Raw genomic sequence first — 22,203 nt, forward strand, 5'->3', positions numbered from 1 at the left:
AACCGCGCTGAACCGTGCTGGCTGGAAGTGGGTGGACACATTGGGTGGAGTTAGCGAAAATGGGTGGACGTCACGTGATGTCGTTAGGCGGCGCAAACAGTGACATCAGTGATCTTTTAAGCGGTAGTCTCACGACCCGGATAGTAAACAATAAACATGGAGGACACGGAGTCGTTAGTGTTGCTGGTCTTGGTGCTGTGGCTTGTTGTCACCGACAACGCCAACAGATACTGGCAAGAGCGTATAGATGAGGCGAGGCGCATAAGGCTTCAGAAATTCTCGTACTTCGTAATTCTTCTTCTTCCGGGTTTACGGTGTTTACAGATCCCAGCGTGCTCGCAGGGCGTGTGTGGGCATGTGAGGACACTCCTCCTCACCAATCGGTGCACAGGGGAGTGTCTGCTCACGCCCCTAGCCCCACTCGGCTCGGTTTGGCTCGCTTCAGCCCCACTCCAAAACCGTGCGAGTTGCGGCTGAAGCGAGCCGAGTCGTGCTGCTCTGAGGTAGTCGAAACGCGAGCCGTGTCGGGCTGAAGCGAGCTGAAGTGAGCTGAAAAAGGGTAGTGGAAAAGGGCCAATAGTGACCCTGGGTATTTGTCTACACAATACTGTACTATAATGTTAGCTAGCTTGCTAGTGAAGCTGGGTAACTACAAACACCATAAAATACCTGAAATGTTAACTAGCTTTATAGAGACACAATACGATACTATAATTTTAGCTAACTTGCTAATGACACTGGGTATTTATTTACACAACATAGTATGCTAATGTTAGCTACCTTGCTTGTGATTGTAATTATTTACAGCAGCCTTTCTCAACCGGGGTGCCGCGGCACCCTGGGGTACCGTCTGGCTTCGTTGGGGTGCGGTCAAAAAATTATATATTCTAACATTGAAATAAATAAAAGGAATTAAAAATTCAAAAAAAACGATAGTTACACTAATGCAGATCATCGCCGCCTCATACATCATCAAAATTTGTCTCATGGCCCCCTTTCCCATGTCACGTCACGTCACGACGTCACTGCCGGGGTCAGCGTATGGTCAGCGTGACTGCGTATATTTTATATGGGGTGACTTGAGAATTTGCATACTTCTGAAGGGTGCCGTGACTGAAAAAAGGTTGAGAAACGCCGATTTGCACAATACTAATTAATACTCTAATTATAGCTAGTTGGCTTTGTGACACTGGGTCCATTTCTACACACTATAACGTTAGCTAGCTTGCTAATGACACTGGGTCCATTTCTACACAATACAACAATACTACAAAATGCTAGCTAGTTTGCTAGTGTGGCTGTGTACGTATTAGCACAAATAATAAATAATAATAATAAAGTTCAATTTATATAGCGCCTTTAAAAAAACCCAAGGACGCTTTACAATTATAGACAAAGAAAAAAATAACAATATTAAAAATAAAAATAACAACATTGTAGCCTGCTTGTGACTTTGTTTAATTCTTTACACAATATATATTGTTGGCTAACTTGCTAGTGAGGCTGGGTACCTACAAACACCATAAAATACCTGAGCTAGCTTTGTAGCGACACAATACTATAATTTTAGTTAGCTTGCTAGTGACACTGGGTATTTATTTACACAATATAGTACTCTAACGTTAGCTATCTTGTTTGTGACTAATTATTTACACAATACTAAATTAATACTCTAATTATAGCTAATTGGTTTTGTGACACTGGGTCCATTTCTACACAACGCTATAATGTTAGCTAGCTTGCGAATGACACCGGGTCCATTTCTACACAATACAACAAAATGCTAGCTAGTTTGCTAGTGTGGCTGTGTACGTATTAACACAACATAATGGCCTACTTGTGACTTTATTTACGGTATATATATTGTGTGAAGAATTACTGTTAGCTAGCTTGCTAATGAGGCTGGGTACCTAAAAACACCATAAAATACCTGAATAACTTTGTAGTGACACAATACAATACTATAATTTTAGCTAGCTTGCTTGGGACTGTGTAATTCTTTACATGATATAATACTCTAATTTTCACTAGTTGACTTAGTGACAGTAGATTTCTACACAATAGAATACGATAATGTTAGCTAGCTTGCTAGTGAGGCTGGGTACCTAAAAACACCATTAAAATTCCTGAATGGTAGCTAGCTTGCTAGCAAACCTGTCAAACCCTTTTAATTGCGTAATAGTTACCTAGTTGACTGCCAAATTTAATTGGCTAGAAATATTGGCTACTATTTACACAATATAATAGTTAGCCAAATGTAGTTATAGCTTGCTACTGGTTATAATACATGAAATAATACTTTGACCAACATTAGCACACTTGGCTAGCTATTGAAATTAAATAGTTCCTGCTGAGGTAATATTAACCAAGCTTACACAGTGCTGAGGGAGCTAGCTACTCCACAACTAAAGCTCATAGGCAACGGTTTTAATTTTATGCACATTTGAAACTTTATACGTTAAAAAACCCTCTGTAATTTTCTTCTGGTCCCAAGAAATATTATTAATAAGTAATAATTAGCGCGGATCTTGGCGAATTTCTGTCGGCTATTTTCGTGACCGCTCGGCGCGTGACGTCATTTAAGCCAAACAAACCACTTGAGTTGAGTCCACTTCCGTTTACTTACATTGCCGTTCGGCTTGAGTGCAGACGTGCGTTCAGGAATTTCCAAAGAAAAACCATGCCTTATTGTTGTGCAGTGAACTGTAACAACGGGACCGGTTCAGGAAGAAGTTTTTACCTTTTTCCGAGAGAGGAGAAGAGGCGGAGCAAGAGGATTGGCTTTTTCCGAAAAAGGAGGAAAGGCGGAGCGGGTGGGTTGGCTTTTTCTGAAAGAGGAGAGGCGGAGTTTTTTCCGAAAGAGGAGAAGAGGCAGAGCAAGAGGGTTAGCTTTTTCCAAAAGAGGAGAAGAGGCGGAGCTAGTAGGTTGGCTTTTTCCGAAAGAGGAGAAGAGGCGGAGCAAGTGGGTCGTTTTTTTCCGAAAGAGGAGGAAAGGCGGAGCAAGTGGGTCAGCTTTTTCCGAAAGAGGAGAAGAGGCGGAGCAAGAGGGTTAGCTTTTTCCGAAAGAGGAGAAGAGGCGGAGCGAGAGGATTGGCTTTTTCCGAAAAAGGAGGAAAGGCGGAGCGAGTGGGTTGGCTTTTTCTGAAAGGGAAGGAGAGGCGGAGCTTTTTCCGAAAGAGGAGAAGAGGCGGAGCGAGTAGGTCGGCTTTTTCCGAAAGAGGAGACGAGGCAGAGCGAGTGGATTGTGCGCGTGAAGCCAGAGGGTTGGGTTTTTTTGGGGGAAGAGGAGGAGACAGTGGATTGTGCGCGTGAAACAAAAATCAAGCAGCCAAAGAAGAAAACGGAGCAGCAACGCTCAAGCAAAAAGGAGAAGATTGGAGGTAAACATTTTTACTTTTGCTTGCAATTGACAAGTCAAGAATCCTGAAGGCCAATTTATGCTGACAACCCAGTCCTTGCAGATAGCATCGCAGACAGTGTCTGCGTAGCCCCCCCACCTTCGCAGACGCTCTGCGCGCACCTCCCAAAAATTGTGACCACCGCAGAAGCCTCGCAGACAGCATCGCAGACAAGAGGGCTCTGATTGGTCCACTCTACATCCGCTGTACACGCACTTCCGCTTCCCTACTTTCCCGGTTTGGTTTGTTTTCACGACCGGCATTTTTAAAAACACGAGCGAAGATGGAGCAGCATGAAGAGCGGTTGATTGAGGAAGTACGTACATCTATACGACTCCAGTTCTAGTCATTATAAGTAACCGGAGGATAAACACTCCACTAACCACACCCACCAACTACTCCTAGCGACTTTGCGCCCCCTTGCGTTGTGCCGGTGAATAACATCGCGCACGCCTATTCTCCCCGCTCAACAATAAATTACAACTGTCTGCGAAAAGCTATCTGCGAAAGCCTTGTCGCAAGAGCATGCAGAGGCCTTGAGGGATCCTGTACAATCATTGTGGAAATGAGACAAAGGGATATTTCCTCGCTTAGAGTCGGCTATAAATAGTATAATGCCGCGGATGGCAGGCTAATGTGGCCTACCGGCGCGCTGTCCAGTAATCGTTCCCTATATCCACTAGGGAGGGCGGTTTAATTATTCTTCAAAAGGGTTCTTATTTAGTATTACGACGAAAGTAGGAATTTATCATAACTACCAGGATAAATCGTTTGGGCGCGAGTCTTGTTGAGATCCGGGGTCACCGTGATCAGAGTCGGCCGAGTCGCTGTCCGATTCCGAGGCCGCACGGTCAAACCAGTGAGCCACATTCACCGATCGCTTCGCAATGGCCATAGGGTCATACATATATGGTTTCACCTCTCGATACTCAATTTGGAGAGTTCCTACTTCAAAATCGCTATCAGACATTTTACACAACCTCTCACGACCAAAGTCCGTACACGTGTGCTCGGTTCGCAAGTAAACACAGACTTGCTCTCAGTTTGTTTGGCTTAAATGACGTCACGACGACGGTCCCCTGGCGGTGAAAGTGCGCACAAGTGAGATGTAAACAAACCTTCGAAAATTGGGCAAAACAGTATATTTTAACCGTTTTATTCAATTTTAGGGTGCAAATTAGACACTAGATAGATTGAATTCGCTTTTTGGGTCGTTCTTCTAGACAATAAAGTTGATGCTCTACTGTACGTTTCACCTCCGACCCTTGCGTATGACCTTTAAAAAGTGTACATATGTGCTAAAAGATTATGTAAGTCTGTATTTTATTTGTTGTTTCGTATGATAAGAGGATTTCTTTTCCAAACTCCGTGATACAAGCCTGTAAATCCCAATATACGTGACTCATACCTCAGCCAAACGATGTTTTGTGATATTAAGATCTTAATCCTGTTATATCAAGATCATGAGAAAACAAATAAAAAGTAACTCAGAGAGAGGAAAGGAGAAAAAAAAAAAAAAAAGGAGAACCCTTGGCTTTTCAGGCTTCTGTAAACGAGAAACAACATTTCTCCAGCCTCGGCTTCTAAAAGTAAGGTAAGATAATATGACACTGGCGATTTTTGTGGTTAATCTCCTGCAGCAGGGGTGACGTTCTCTATGAAAGGCTTTAGTGAGTGAAACCTCCGCACTCAGCATTGCGCCAGCTTTAAGCTCCGAAGACAAACAGCTATTCAGGCTGCTTTCACTCGGGTCCAGTGGAGGTCACCGCATACGCTTCCCCTAGGCTATCTCTCAGCAAGAACCTGAAACGGATCTCTCTCCACCATCGCACATGCAAAAACAAAACTAGTGCTCCTCTTTCCCCGGCTTTGTTTCACTATATCAACAAAACGGCAGGCTGCACGTGTTTTCATTTGCCAGGAAGAATGTCATCTGGCTGCTTTGCTCGCTGTCGAAATAGCATTCGCCTTTCAGTGGCTCCGACAACGCGTCCTAACAAGAGCATAGATTCGGTGTCGTTCATAAAAAGACCCCTATTCTGAAGTCCCTCGTGCTAAAATAACACATTTTCAGTAGGGCTGTAACGATACACCCAACTCACGATTCGATTTGTATCGCGATTTTTGACCCACGATTCGATACACCCACGATTTTTTTAAAATGTTTTTTTAAAGTAGTAAATTTGACTTATTAACATTTACTTACTTACATTAACTATTTAATAAATAATTCAGACCACTGCAGAGAATAATAATATGTATGCAAAAATGAACAAACGTATATCCAAAGATTGTTTTATTTCTCAAAATAATACTGTTGAGGCAGAAGCTCTGGTTTTTTCGGTTCTGAAAAAGTCATTTTTCCAAATCGTGTAAATCCGTTAAGATTTTTTTTGGGGGGGGGTTGGCTCTCTCACTGTCTCACTCTCATAGGGCCAATGATTTTCTGTGATCGCGGAAAACAGATGGAAATTACGGAATTTTTATGGTGAAACATTGCCCGCCCGCGTGTCAAAATGTAACTGCCGCAGAAGGCTTCCGCCCAAGCAGACATGCCTTCAGTGTTGCCAGATATTGCTAACGTTTTCCACCCCAAAATATGTTCAAAACCAGCCAAAAAGCACCTAAACCTGCCCAATCTGGCAACACTGCATGCCTTTCCGGTCAAGTGATTGTGATTGGCTTGTGGCACACCTAGCCAGCCAATGAGCTGCTTGTTTACAGATTCGCTCCCCGCGTCGCAACCAGAATGGCGACCGCTTAAAAGAAATGAATGCTCTGCCAGTGGCGAGTGTGGACGTTGCGTGACTCGCAGAAGATTGTCGCAGGTCAGCGAAAAAACGACTTACTAATAGATATAAAAAAATAAAAGTAATTTAAGTAAGTTTAAAATGTAATTTAAATAAAAAGTAAAGTATTCATAAATTGAAGTTTGGAAGCGCCTCTGTTTTTGGGCTGAGGAGAAGTTTGAAAGGGTGTACCGCGATTCTGCCTTCTTGTATCGCGACACGGATCGTGGCTCTGCGTATCGCGATTTCGATACGCATATTGTTACAGCCCTAATTTTCAGAGCTCTATCCATGTCCACATGTACGCAGAGAAATGCACAAACAGAATGGCACGCCGCTTTGTTACAGCACTCAACAGAATTTCTTCAGGGGGCGCAGCCAATTTTTGACTCGTAACCATTTCATACAGCACATTAAGCACATTTTAGTTTCAATTACCTCAACATAGCTTAAAAACCTTGCACCATAAAAATGACCTAAAAGTGGCACCATTCAGGGTCATCATGTAGTTAGGATATTTATACCGCAACCCTGACGAATGCTCAATTCTGATTGGTCAGAAAGCAGGTAGTTTTCTATAGATCCCTTCGCAGTAAACGTCATTCATACGCAAGAGGAAATTGCGCGTGCAGCCTGGACTCAAAAAAGACTCGGAAATGCCTAGTTGTTGTGTTGTCGGGTGTCAGAATCGTAGCAGTGATGGGGTTAAAATGTTCAGAATTCCAGCAGGATCTCACCCATTCCAAAAAAAAAAAAAAAAAAAAACACCGACGTCTATGGCTACAAGCTATCAAACGTGTAGACTGGGATGAAAGCACCATCAAAAATGCGCGGGTTTGCAGCGCCCACTTCATCACAGGTAAGATCAGGCTATTTATTAAATCTCTCTTTTTTTATTCTTTCTAGTCTTCGTTTATTGATGTAGCAAAATACTTTGGTAACGTTTGTCTGATTAGCTGGTCATAGTTACACAATGTAATGAATATTGTTAGCATGTTAACTTAGCTTAGCATGCAATTTTGTTTGTAGGCGAGGTCTCGCTTGACTCAAGCAGTCCAGATTTTGTGCCATCATTATTTGTGTATTCCGAAAATCACGATTTTAAAGCAAGGATGGAAAGGTAAAATTGTGTGCCCTCACTCTAAATGCCAACTTACGTTGACTGCTCTAACCTAGCTCCCGCCCCGTTCAGTTTCATTTCTGCCTCTCGCTTTTTACGCAGCTCTGATTTCTCTTAGCTGCACTCTTTACACTATCATTCCTTTCATGCCATTACCTCCTGCAAATTGCTGTTTAGTGTTGGTATTTGCTGTTGTAGCTAAAGCCACATTGCCATCACATCACTGGCATAATTTGATTAAAACAAAATGAATATGAATGTCCCATTGTTAATCAAGTTGTACATGCCTGCACATAATCATATGCGTCTAAAGACTTGTAGGCACGAAGTTTTTCGTGGGTGTACACTGAAGTCGTGTCAATAAGGTACGAGTATATATCTGGCCATTGTATACCAGGGAACTTACTAACATCGTCCGTCCACTCTTTAATTAAATGCGGATCCGGTAGGCGATGTCCACTTGTTAGAGTTAACTTATTTATGTAGCATTCTCGATCTTGTAACGACAATTGTTTGGCATAATCTGACAGCTCATAATGCCGGTCAATGGGCAGCGCCATTGTTTCTGGGTCCAGGCTGCGCGCGCATCCTGGCAACGGTCGGTTTGTTTACAAACATGCGAAGGGGTCTATAACAGCAGTTCGGACGTGTAGAAATTAACGTGCTCTTTTCTGTAGAACTGACGAACACAGTGACTTGTACATTGGACAATCCATATAAAAACAGGTATAAATCACTGATTGGGTGAAGTTTTCTGTGAGGAGACATTTTAAACATTTTGGAAGGAGTCTCCAGTGTCAGTTACAGTCAGGGGTAAAGCTGTAACTAAGTTTACTGCACTAGCAAAGTCTTCAGGATAGAGGACTCTGTGCTTTGTTATTTCTCGGTCATATGCCAAGCTGTGGTTTTTTGGGTTTGTTTGTTTGTTTTTTGTCTTAACTATCCATCCATCCATCATCCTTAACCACTTATCCTGTGCAGGGTCACGTGTAAGCTGGAGCCCATCCTAGCTGACTAAGGGCGAGAGGCGGGGTACACCCTGGACAAGTCGCCAGGTCATCGCAGGGCTGACACAGAGACAAAACCATTCACACCTATGGTTAATTTAGAGCCAACAATTAACCTATAGCCTAGGTCACAATCTGACGTACGATTTTTTGGCCGTGTGATTTTTGGCGTTTCCCCAAATTGCTGCGTTTTTTTTTTTGTTCGTGGAGAAAGACGCACGTTGGCCATAAGTTTGTCTTGCAACCTGAAAAAAATGTAAGCGCCCGTAGAGTTTGTTTGACATGACAAAGAACCTCTGCGGCCGGTCTACGGCTCAAAAATCAGCACATCACACGCGCGCCCTCCGTGCGTTTCTTGCGTTTTTTTTGCACGTAGACCGGTTGTGACCTAGGCTTAACTGCATGTCTTTGGACTGTGGGGGAAACTGGAGCACCCGGAGGAAACCCACGCAGACACGGGAAGAACATGCAAACTCAACAGAGAAAGGCCCCGGTTGGCCACTGGACTCGATCCCAGAACCTTCTTGCTGTCAGGCAACAGTGCTAACCCCTACACCACCGTGCCGCCTTGTCTTAACTAGCTTGTCCTTATTTAATAACATAGCTAAACTAATGTCTCATCTCTATCTCTAGCCGCTTTATCCTGTTCTACAGGGTCGCAGGCAAGCTGGAGCCTATCCCAGCTGACTACGGGCGAAAGGCGGGGTACACCCTGGACAAGTCGCCAGGTCATCACAGGGCTGACACATAGACACAGACAACCATTCACACTCACATTCACACCTACGCTCAATTTAGAGTCACCAGTTAACCTAACCTGCATGTCTTTGGACTGTGGGGGAAACCGGAGCACCCGGAGGAAACCCACGCGGACACGGGGAGAACATGCAAACTCCGCACAGAAAGGCCCTTGCCGGCCACGGGGCTCGAACCCGGACCTTCTTGCTGTGAGGCGACAGCGCTAACCACTACACCACCGTGCCGCCGGTAAGCTAATGTAACTGTGCTAATGTGGCAAGCAAACATAGCTGAAGTTCTCTCTCTACTGGCAACCATTTGATTAGCCAAGTTCACTAACAACAAGTGAGCTAACATTAGTAGTCAAAACTGGCAAACAGGCTAACGTTATCATGTAATTAAAATCACGAACACGTTAAATATGAAAGTTAGACTTTTCGCTTTATCCTCCACCAGGTTCTTCAGAGGTAATTGTGCATGAATGTCACCATGAAGGGGAAATATCTTTGTCTTTACACCAAACTAGTGGATTTTCCTTACTCCTAATGGCCTTTCTTGCAAATTCAAGGTAAATGAGTAATGACTCTTCCCAAGTGATTTCCCCCCGGTTATTGGTCAAAGGCAGATTCAAAACTAGGTAATGGCAAGTCCTGTAAAACTGAACTGAAACTAAAGCAGATACAAATCAAGCGCTTCAGTGAATGTTCACTTCAAACATCAGAATGCGAAGAATTGTGATCTCGAAGTGTGACTTTCTTTCACTGCGACATGGGTGTTGGTTTGATCCAGATGGACTGGTTTGAGTATTTCAGAAACTGCTGATCTCCTGGGGTTTTCACACACAACAGTCTCTCGAGTTTACACAGAATGGTGCAAAAAAATAAATAAATAAATAAATAAATAAATAATGCCGCTTTTCCACTACCAACGCGGCTGAGTCGGGCTGAGCCGTGCCGTGCTGAGTTGGGCTGAGTCGGGCTGAGTGGGGCTGTTGGAGTTGCATTTCGACTACAACCGCGCTGAACCGTGCTGGCTGGAAGTGGGTGGACACATTGGGTGGAGTTAGCGAAAGTGGGTGGACGTCACGTGATGTCGTTAGGCGGCGCAAACAGTGACATCAGTGATCTTTTAAGCGGTAGTCTCACGACCCGGATAGTAAACAATAAACATGGAGGACATGGAGTCGTTAGTGTTGCTGGTCTTGGTGCTGTGGCTTGTAGTCACCGACAACGCCAACAGATACTGGCAAGAGCGTATAGATGAGGCGAGGCGCATAAGGCTTCAGAAATTCTCGTAATTCGTAATTCTTCTTCTTCCGGGTTTACGGTGTTTACAGATCCCAGCGCGCTCGCGGGGCGTGTGTGGGCATGTGAGGACACTCCTCCTCACCAATCAGTGCACAGGGGAGTGTCTGCTCACGCCCCTAGCCCCACTCGGCTCGGTTTGGCTCGCTTCAGCCCCACTCCAAAATCGTGCGAGTTTTGGGTGCTGAGTAGGGCTGAAGCGAGCCGAGTCGTGCTGCTCTGAGGTAGTCGAAACGCGAGCCGTGTCGGGCTGAAGTGAGCTGAAAAAGGGTAGTGGAAAAAGGCCATTTGTGAGCAAGTGACAGTTCTGTGGGTGGAAACAAACGCCTCGGAGAGGTCAGAGGAAGATGGCCAGATTGGTTCGAGCTGCCAGGAAGGATATAGCAACTCATAACAACCGTGGTGAGCAGAAAAGCATCTCAACATGCAACAGCAGAAGACCACACTGGGTTCCGCTCCTGCCAGCCAAGAACAGGGATCTTAGAATCAAGAACAAGTTCCTATTAAAGTGGCCGGTGAGCGTATAATACAGAGTCGATATCAAACGCAAGCTCATGTAGACACGAGCATCATCCTTATATTGTGCGAGCCTTCACAGCAGACAATATATTTATATTAGCACTCAGTACAGTGCACAGAGCAATAATGTCATATTACGCCTCCTCCGCTATTAAGATCCTTGGCGTCCAAACACTCAACACCAGAGTGACTTCTCACGCACTCACAACTCATTGAAGGTCTGCTCAGACAAGCCAGCTCATATATCAGAAAAGAGAGAGAGGGAAAGAGAGGGGGAGAGAGGGAATAACTCCCCTAATATGCTCAGTGTTAACAGATATTCAGTGCACGGAAGATAACGCAAAGGAAGTGTGCTTATGTTTTGCTCCCAAAATGCCAGAACTTTCCACAGCTCTTATCTTGAAGCCTGAGAAGTTGAAAGGACACAAAAGGGGACGGGGAAATGGGGGGACGAGGGGAAAAAAACAAAAACAAAAACAAAAAAAACACAAGCAAGTCATGACTTCTTACTAGGAGCGTTTGACTTTTGAATTACTCCAACTTATTCTCAACGCTGACAGAGTGCCAAGAGATAGTGGATAGAACTTGAGAGGATCGCAAGCCGCCAGTGGGGACAGGTGCTCGAAAAAAAGGCAGCCAGTCACAAGGATTTGTGGTGGGTGCTGGCTCGGGGGCAGAAAATCATTCATCAAAGAGCATTTATGAGCAATGGAGCAGAGCCTGCAATGATGAAATTTCAACAACAGGCTGAATGTACTGTACCATATAGTCGGTCTCTCTTTCTCTGGCTTTGTCAAGTGTCTTCGCCTGTCTCCTATAACCCGACTTCACCCTTTTGTGCTTTCGGATCCTGTTCCCTGATTTGGCAGGAGTCGCTTTGGCCTGGTCTTCATTTCCCCCATTGTCCTCTCGGAGCGGCTTCTTAAGTGCTCCAGTTAATCTCAATGCATTAAACAAGCTCGCTTACGCCAGGCAGCCACACAATGGAATGCCGGACACAAGATGTACAAGATATGAGCAGAAGGTAGACGTGCGCGCACACATTCATGTGACTGCTTTTATGTCGGCTTTGTTCTATAGACTCAATGCATGTCCTTATTAGATGCTAATGGCAGACCGAGCCCACTCATGGGGCATAAAGCACAAGCAGGGCGGCACAGCCATTTGATCCGGCAACTGTTGTTAAAAAGAAACAGAGCAGACTGCAGCCAAATATCAAAGACAGACAGGTCAGTCTCTCATGATCTCCTTGCACAGCCTGAATTCAGACACAAACGCTGCAAAACTGGGTGGAACCAACAACGTTTAAGCTTCAAACTGGATTAAATCTATCCAGTTAATCCAGTTAGACCAAACCAGGGCTTTGAACCAGATTTTTTTTCCTATTGGTTCGTTCCGAACAGAAACGGAATTTTAACGTTTCCGGTTTTGGGTTCCACCATTAAATAGACGTTCCCGAACCGGTTAGAACAAAAAAATTTCGTTCCCGGAACGGTTAATTACGTTCCCTGTCAGCTGTTTAACAAATGGCTATAAAATTATGTCTCTGTCTCATCCAGCTTAAGCCAAATGTAGGCTAATTCTATTACAACCTTCATTAAATAAGACAAGAAATAATTCAAAACTATTATTATTTCAAATGTTGGCGATTTGGATTCTCGGTATGTCTTCCCATCTACGCAAACAGAAAAAGTGCCAAAAATGAAAGATAATTCGTTTAGTAGTGTGTTACCAAAGGCTAGTCAGGCCCTATGCATTGATGGGCTAACAGAGGTTAACGTTCGTGAGCCTCTCATTAACGTGGACAAATATACTGATATCGTGTTTGAAATTGACGTTTTTGAATAACGATAGACTGCAATATTTACCTCTTATTTAAGATGTGGAGACGTGATAGTAGTCCACCCTCCCGCTCTCTCCATTCAATCAGCGAACGTCACACAGGACGTGAACCCCAGCGGGTCATAGAAACTTGCGCAGGAGAAGAATGACTTTTTTGTAGGCTACGGAAACTTTGAGGAACGAAATAAAAACCGGTATTAACCGGTTACCATTATTTTTAATAAGCGTTTCTGTTCCGGAACATAAAAAATAATAAAGTTTCTGGTTTCGTTTCTGTTCCATGTGAAATAGAAAAAGTTCCCGGTTTTCGTTTTCGTTCCTTAAACCGGTTCAAAGCCCTGGACCAAACTTTAAGTCTTCTTGAAAAACGCTGAGGTTTGTATAGAAACCATTTAAATATAACTTTACTGTAAACTTTGATAAAATCAGGTTGCTTAGCATTTCATGCTAAGATTCACTTTAACCTTGCACCAGTTTCTGAAAAGCAGCAAGGTGGATTGTCGAGATTGGATAGATGCGGCAAAAAAAAAAAAAAAAAAAAAAAAAACACAACACTGCACACATGCAATCACTCATCATTTATTGTTTCAACAAAGACCGGATGCGAAGAACTTGTGTGTCACGGTGTTAAAATTTCCTTCACCCCGCCGGAAACCAGCGCACACAAATACGTACACAGGTAAATGCAGACAGGCTGGCCAATCAGTTTGTTTGTGTTTCCAGTAAGAATTCATCCCAGTTCAAGGTGTAATCAGAGGTTAGGATTTTAATCACATATTTTTTTAAAGCCATGTTAAAGTAAAATGGCTCGACACAACTCTAATCAAAATAAAAATCAACAAATCCTTGATTAGCTCCAAACTCTGAATCTAGTCCTTATTGGCGCAACCAACCCGAAATCAGAATTTCTTTTTAAACCCGTAAATAAGTCTTCGGAATGCATATGCATCTAGTGAAATAGAGCTATGCCAGGTCAACCTACAGACACTTGATCCAGTGGCCTTGAGATTTCACTCTAGGTCGCAGATTTGCACTCAAGATAATCCAAAGCCGATGTGTATCTGACACAAGCATTTACTGCCAAGAGGTTTTGGCAGCCTGAGAGTCAGAAAAGCAAATGGCCAATTAGCAAAGTGCCACCATGCTAATGGCATCCTTCCGTAACCCCTCGTTAACAGCGAAACGAACTGAACGGGAGCAGACAGTGATGCCATGGCGCATCTGCTATTGATGCGTTTCACAGTCTATATCACGCACTCGCTGTTCCCAAGAAGATGCTGACTGGTCAGGCCAGAACACCCACACCGTTGGGTGGAGGATGCTGATTAGTTTGGTCAGCCATCTTATCTCATGTCACACTGAGATAATGGCATCCAACCGTCACGCACTGGCTCCGGATCACTTGGTCTGGAGTCATCGGAGAAGACAAACAGACTGGAGATAAACATGTCCCACCGGGTAAGAATATACACACACACATACATACATGGTTTATCATTTTTAACAACGAACGCAGCCTTCATTGGTGACATTCAGCGCTATTAATTCTTGAAACGATCAAACAGGGCAACAAGAAAAACCTGTCGGTTACATGTTCCAATATTTTTTGATCACTTGAAAAGTGGGCGGGTTCAAAAACACAAGGTACCATGTTCTAAGTGATACAACAGTTAGAACCATTTCAAGATTTTTATTTGTCATATACACAATAACAGACACAGCGGTTCATTATTGGGTAATGAAATTCTTATTTTGCAACTGCCCGACCAAACTACGCTTACCAATATAAAAAGAAATATAAAATATAAAGTGCATATGGAATGCAAAATATAAAGGTAGAGTGAAAAATGAAGATAACATTTAAAAAAAAAAAAAAAGGCAAACAATGTGCAAACATAAAGATACCGGTAGATATACTGTGCAATGTCTTGTGCAAAATTGCTAATATAATTCGTGGTTCAAAGCCTGATGGAAATATAGAGGTAGATGGTGATTATAATCCGTGGTTCAAAAGCCTGATGGCCTGGGGGTAAAAACTGTTTGTCAGTCTAGTAGTCCTTGCTTTCACACTCCTGTAGCGTCTGCCATTTAGCTAATTTGATTCGACGAGCAGTGTTCCAAGACTACTTACAAGTATATTAAGACTACGTTCAGACTGCACCCTGAAACGACCCATATCCGATTTTTTTGCCCATATGCGACCTGTATCCGATTTGTTATTGACAATCTGAACGACACAGATCCGATTTTTTTCACATGCGACCCAGGCCGCTTGGATATGTGGTCCTAATTCCGATGCATATCCGTTATTTTCACATGCGACCGCAGTCTGACCGGACAGGTCGCATTCATGCGACCTACTCGTCATCAACAAGAGACAAACGTCACTATTCTGCGTTGGCTAATCCCGCCTCTTTGGTGGAAAACAACAACATTTGTACAGTTTTCAGAATTTAAATAGACTTTTATAGAATTGATCAAGCTAATGGTGGATTTGGTAGGGACCTGGATGTTAAATCATCCTGTCTTTACAAGATAAGATTGTTCTGGAAATTTCCAGTAATTTGACACCTTCGGTCTCATTAGTCTGCTGCCCACATTAATCAGATTATTGTGCGAGTTCCGCCGCCGCCACAAAAACCACATCGCCAGGTCTCGCCTCATCTCCATGCTTTACTTGCAAACTTGAAGAGTGCGCTTTTTTTTTTGGTTACGTATTACGTAGATGTGCTTATTACGTGTCAATTTGCGCATGCGGGACACTTTTGGGTCGTTTTCCGTTCATATTGGAGATCGCATACAAGTCTCATATAATTGGTAATGTGAACGGCCTAACAAAAAAATCGGATTTCACAACAAATCGGATATGGGTCGTTTCAGGTTGCAGTCTGAACGTAGTGTTAGAAAACCACACTGGGATGTTTCCCCTTGGTGTATCGCTCATCTTTGTTCACCCTGTAAAATTCCACTTCCTAGTTCAAAACTGTTGATACCATAGTGTTAAATGACAATCAGCATTCGCTTAAAAAAAAAACCACATACTATTAAACAGGTCCAACAGTTCAGAAGACACCAAGATATCCATGAAATCCAAGTAGGCATCTCATCTCATCATCTCTAGCCGCTTTATCCTTCTACAGGGTCGCAGGCAAGCTGGAGCCTATCCCAGCTGACTACGGGCGAAAGGCGGGGTACACCCTGGACAAGTCGCCAGGTCATCACAGGGCTGACACAGACACAGACAACCATTCACACTCACATTCACACCTACGGTCAATTTAGAGTCACCAGGTAACCTAACCTGCATGTCTTTGGACTGTGGAGGAAACCGGAGCACCCGGAGGAAACCCACGCGGACACGGGGAGAACATGCAAACTCCGCACAGAAAGGCCCTCGCCGGCCCCGGGGCTCGAACCCAGGACCTTCTTGCTGTGAGGCGACAGCGCTAACCACTACACCACCGTGCCGCCCCCCAAGTAGGCATATAACATCAATATAATTATGATAGCACTTACTGAGAATATCAAAGTACACCAAGTTATTATATTTCCTAGAAATAATTTGCTTGAAAACCAATGAAGAACCGGAGTACGGTTTTAAACCATTGCATTTTCTACTTCGTGACGTTTGGCATTACACAGATGACACCATCATGAATCAAGAACACAGTTTCATAAATCGTGCCTCACCCGGTTTGATGGCGTCCAAAGCTTCATACAGGCTAATCTCAGAGCAGCTCTCGTGTTCGTTTGAATCTGACAAGTCAAGCACGTCACGTGACCTTTTATGAGCTTTACAATGTTTCTGCAGCTCAAACGATCATATACCTGATTTTCATACAGCTTTTGAGCGCAACCAGAAAGTCATAAAAGACACGCCTGAACGCAAATACCCCAGTGAAAACCTTTCAAAACACACTTGCATGCACATGTGCCACACATCAGGGCTCAAATCCAGCCAGATACCACCAATGGAAGAACAAATACGAACTCATTCTTCTGAACGCAAAATCAAACAGAGGGTGCTACCAGCTGCATTATCCCAGGAATCCAGTCCAGACCGCCTCGGTAAAATCAAACGGACTGCCTGGCCTCGCCGAGATGTTCCTATTGAGGTTCTTTTTGCTCCCAGGTTCCTCCTGAGCCACTGTGAATGAGCCCTACCCCTGACAGGAATTAAAGTTTAAGGCTTCATACCTCCTTACTTCTGATTTCAAAGAAGAGAGACTGTGAGCCTGGAGATGTAGACGTGTCTGTGTAATAAAGAGGAGGTACAAGTCGAACTAATCCGGATGAAACATGAAATGATCCAGCAGTTAAGATTTATTGCCTATGTGTAACAGAAGACGTTTAACTGCTCTGTGTGCGGGGCTTGGGCTAACTGCTCGGTGTTTAACCCGAGGGACGCTCTCGCTCTCGCTCCGTCACTCCATTAGGTAAAGGAGAAAGACAGACATACATTCTTTACTTCGTGGCCCACTCTGGAACACAGCTACACAAATGAGTACAGACACATGAGATATTTGAGCTACGAGAAGCCAGTTTGACAAGCTCTGTAAACTTATACAGCCCTCCATGTTTATATAAAAAAAAAAACTCTGAGGGAAAAACTGCTGTTTGCTTGTCTGAGCTGAACAATATGGACAACTGTTCATATGGTCATTTTAAAGCATTAAAACACACGTGTGAAATAATAAAGTTGTCTAAAATAATTTCTTACTTCCAATAAAAATCATTAAAATGGTCTAAAAACGTCTGTGCACATCTGTTTACCTCATTAAAAATGCCCAGTATTCACACTTGAATTGCTAACCGGTGGGTTACCTGCTAGGAAATTAGCGCACATTTGTCATGGTTGGATGCGCGTGTTCGTCTTGATTTTTTTTTTTTTTTTACTGTCATATCAACAACAGTAACCAAATCCATCAAAATATCATGACAATCCAAATTATTTTGTTTACCACCATTAGCTAACTTAGCTAGCTGCCTCAGTATGAGGTAAATATTTCATCATCTAATCATGGGCATATTGGGCGGCACGGTGGTGTAGTGGTTAGCGCTGTCGCCTCACAGCAAGAAGGTCCGGGTTCGAGCCCCGGGGCCGGCGAGGGCCTTTCTGTGCGGAGTTTGCATGTTCTCCCCGTGTCCGCGTGGGTTTCCTCCGGGTGCTCCAGTTTCCCCGACAGTCCAGAGACATGCAGGTTAGGTTAACTGGTGACTCTAAATTGACCGTAGGTGTGAATGTGAGTGTGAATGGTTGTGTGTCTATGTGTCAGCCCTGTGATGACCTGGCGACTTGTCCAGGGTGTACCCCGCCTTTCGCCTGTAGTCAGCTGCGATAGGCTCCAGCTTGCCTGCGACCCTGTAGAAGGATAAAGCGGCTAGAGATAATGAGATGAGATCATGGGCGTATTGAACATAAGGTCAACTCAGTGAACATCTCATCTCATTATCCTGTTCTACAGGTTCGCAGGCAAGCTGGAGCCTACCGTATCCCAGCTGACTACGGGCGAAAGGCGGGGTACACCCTGGACAAGTCGCCAGGTCATCACAGGGCTGACACATAGACACAGACAACCATTCACACTCACATTCACACCTACGGTCAATTTAGAGTCACCAGTTAACCTAACCTGCATGTCTTTGGACTGTCGGGGAAACCGGAGCACCCGGAGGAAACCCACGCGGACACGGGGAGAACATGCAAACTCCACACAGAAAGGCCCTCGCCGGCCACGGGGCTCGAACCCGGACCTTCTTGCTGTGAGGCGACAGCGCTAACCACTACACCACCGTACCGCCCACCTCAGTGAACATATTTTGTGATTTTCAAAAACCAAACTCATATTTATCACTTCCTAAAATCAATCAATATTATAAAAAGAAATACTGAAAGAGTTGTGATTGTCACGCTGTGGCAAGGATGTTGGCTCGAACAGCAAACTCTCATCAGAAATCAACTATACAGTACGAATATACCATTTGGAAAATATTTAAGTTCATTTTAAAATTTGGCGTGTTTTAAAAGGGCGTCTGTGTATCTGCCAGACTTTCACAGTACTTCAAAATTCCACAAGCAGCAGTCAAGACAAGACGAGAGGACTGGATCTGAAAATGTGTTCGGACCTCTACTAAACACTGTGCACTTTACTATTAAACCACCGGTCATCTATGCATACAAATGAATGTCAATCCAAACCAAGTATCTATCTATCTATAACTGTAGCTATGGTTACTCACAGAACTCTGGGAATATAAGCTACTCGAGTTGCTTCTCATTACTCGGACAGGGTATGCGTCAGCTAGAAGTCAATACTTTTTAGCCTTGGCCAAAGTAGCAGCTTGCGTTTGTGCTTTCATTTTTTCGTTATGTTTTTCTGTATAAAGTGCTGCTAGTTTGTATTGGCAGGATGTAATTTTGTGATGAATGAGCCTGCAGTCTGTGGCATGACCTGCCCCTTCCTCCTAATCAGTCCATTCTGAGGGTGCTCCACTCATCTCTCAGAGCTCTAAAAAGTCTCAAATTCACTTATCTTGTGTGATAGGGCTGAAACTAATTTGCCCTGGCTCTCTCTCTCCTTCGTTCTTCCTCTCGATGCCGCTCTCCCGCTCCCTCCCTCTCTCAGCAATTACTATCTGTATTTACAACCTGTCTCTGAGCTGCGCAGTCAGGGGTCAGGATCCAACTGCCAGAATATAAAATTACATGACGGCAGAGTATCGTGGCCTTCTGACACCTTCACCGTGCTTTCAATTTCTCTCTCCCACACACACAGTGTCAGTAAGACGGAACTTTTAGGGCTTGATTGGAGACGTCTGCTCAATGACAATCACATGGACAGGACGAGTATTGATACCTTTCTGTCTCTCAATCAATCAATCAATCTCCATTTTCTCGCGTTTGGCTCATTCCGAATACTAGAAACGGGGCTGTTGAATTTAGCAGGGCATACAAAATGCTCCACAGCGAAACGTGATACATTTATGGTATGCATAAAGGACAGATTACCAGGTTTGGGATGTGTGCCATGCGTGCACATTAGTGGCTGCCTTTTACTCTGAAACTACCTTGTTTACGCCAACACACATGCACAAAGGCTCTAATTAATATTTACTGGAGTGCTTTGCCAGCTTGCAGTGCTTTGCCCAACAACGTTAATGACAAACATGCAGAAATGAGCTCGCACTCCTTTTATGCACCCCTTCAGCGAGTTATGCTTTTGCACAGGAAGGTCAATTAAACATAATAAAGCACTTAAAAGACAAACTCAGCCACGGGCCCTTAGCACGCGGACGTGGAGGCGCTCGCCAATTAGCACATGCATTAGTAGGTGGCCTTGTATTGTAGTGCTCGGCGGTCAGGCACATAGCGCCGAACATAGTGGCTCTTTCTGTGTGGGCTCATAATGAGCTCATTGTTACTCAACCGCTGGTTTAGAGAAGGCACTTCTACGTTTCAGACAGATATGCTCCTTTTAGTATGGAAGATGGGGCTTTTAAAAAAAAAAAAGACCCAGTATGGGTCAAAGAAGGACTATGAAAGGATTTTTTTTGTTGTTGTTCATGGAGGAGATCCAAAACTCCATCAATAACAGTTTTGCTTCGAAATACAAGGCTGTTTCAGGACACGCACAGACTAAATCTCTTTACAAATAATCAAGTGGTAGGCGGGGGCGTTTTAGGATGACTGTCTGTCTTGGGCTGAAATCTGAAATGCCAAAAAAAAAAAAAAAAGCCATAATGGATTTTTCTGCAGTAAAGACAAACGTGACACCCAGACATCCAAATCATCCCTGAGTGCACATGATAATTGGGCTGAGAACAGGAGACCGGATTTCTGGGGGAAACAAGGGCTCTGAAACTTAATTATGCACTCTTTGGATATGTAGGGCACGACAAAAACTGCCCCTCTCTCTCTCTCTCTCAGGCGAGCTAATGTCAAGCTCTTGTTTCGGACGGACAGAAAAGAGCGTCTGTGCGCATGCGCAAAACCATCTGTAAATCAAATAAGCCAAAAGAAAACGCACTTTTTTAGAACTAATGACGTTCCGTGTAAAGGCGAGGATGGGTTATATTACATTTCGGCCGGGAAGTTAAATAAATAAATAAATAAATAAATAAAAAGATATGAATGATTTGAGAAAATTCTCAAAAAAAAAAAAAAACAGACGCACAAAATAACCTACTTTATAGTTTACTACAAGGATCAGGGAACATAAACATGCTGAATACGTGCACATCTGTGATAACTGTTATTTATATAACTTTTACAGGTTATTTAGAGTGGAAAACCAGATGTGCCTTGATTTTTCAATAATAAGCTCTGATGAGGAAGAAAAAAACTGCTATGATGAAAATCGTCGATTGATGAGATGAGATGAGATGAGAAGTGAAGAAGAAGAAGACCACCACATATAGGCACAGGAGCAGACAATACAGCTGTACACAACAAAACACGGTCCTTACCCCACCATCCGATTACAGACGGGTGACATTCAGCGAAGAGATGATTTGTGTGTTCAGCTCAGATCCACCGGACTCGGATGCATGATTAAAATCCCAACCGTGTGGCAGCAGAACGCGGTGGAAATCCGCACGTCCACAGCACAGCAGAGCAGAGCAGAGCAGAGCAGGCAGATATAAACCGGATCCGGTCGGCAGCACACAGCCAACAGCGACTATCGCACTGCTACTTCACTCACTTAACTCAGCCCATTCGTTTACATCAACGCGGAAGTCCTACGCTACTCTCACTCTGATTGGACCACGGCTCAGACACGGAAGTGCGACGCACCAATCCCATTGGCGACGTCCTGAAAAACAGGCGGGGTTTCAGCCGAGGCCGGATGCGATCCATGACGTCAACCCTTTGTTACCTTGCCGACCCCTTTTCATTTGTAACAGCGCGTGAGGCTAATAAAAGGTTCAATATACTGTCGCAGAGACATAAATCACATTTCTGCACTCACACAGACTTTTACTGTCTGATTACCAGAATAAACTTTATCCTTATCCTGTGTTATGAATAAAAAAAAAGCTATACTACAGTATATATACATGTTTTGTTGCGTGATAATCAACAAATCTGCAGCCTTGTAGTTGTACAAGCCTAATTACTCGAATGCATCTGCAGTAATCAGACAGTTGCTGAATTAAGCATCCAAACAACTCACAATTACAGATTCAGCCAAGCAGCTATTCTGTCCATGTGCAAATCTCTAACTTTCCGGCTATTCTGCTGTCAAAACACAGAGCACAAACATCCACGGTGGCATTTCGAAACAACAGCTCTGATATTCAGCAAAGGTCATGAGGATGAATGCTTTTTCAGAAAACAGAACGCGACTTTATTTGGGCTCGGCCTGAGTCCCGTAGTCAGCCTGACAACCTAGACCTGAGATAAATGACTCGGTTTGATTAACACTTCCAGAAATACTGCCTAATGCACATGCATTTCAGCCTCCAGGACAAACAGTTTTGGATTAA

General features: G+C 43.8%; 1 protein-coding gene across 6 annotated transcripts in view; it reads right to left on the reverse strand.

Annotated features, from left to right (window-relative positions):
- Positions 1 to 22,203, reverse strand: part of fam222ba (family with sequence similarity 222 member Ba) — a 222,570-nt gene that overhangs the window by 198,483 nt on the left and 1,884 nt on the right. For 2 of the 6 annotated variants that reach the window (XM_060912367.1, XM_060912368.1), the window contains exon 1: positions 21,184 to 21,390. The exons of the other annotated variants lie outside the window; for them this stretch is intronic. The gene's annotated coding sequence lies outside the window, so the exon portion shown is untranslated. Of the gene's footprint in view, positions 1 to 21,183; positions 21,391 to 22,203 lie in introns of those variants that run through there. 6 annotated transcript variants of the gene reach the window in all.

This window comes from Neoarius graeffei, chromosome 28 (genome assembly GCF_027579695.1).
Source record: "Neoarius graeffei isolate fNeoGra1 chromosome 28, fNeoGra1.pri, whole genome shotgun sequence".
Taxonomy (NCBI): Eukaryota; Metazoa; Chordata; class Actinopteri; order Siluriformes; family Ariidae; genus Neoarius; species Neoarius graeffei.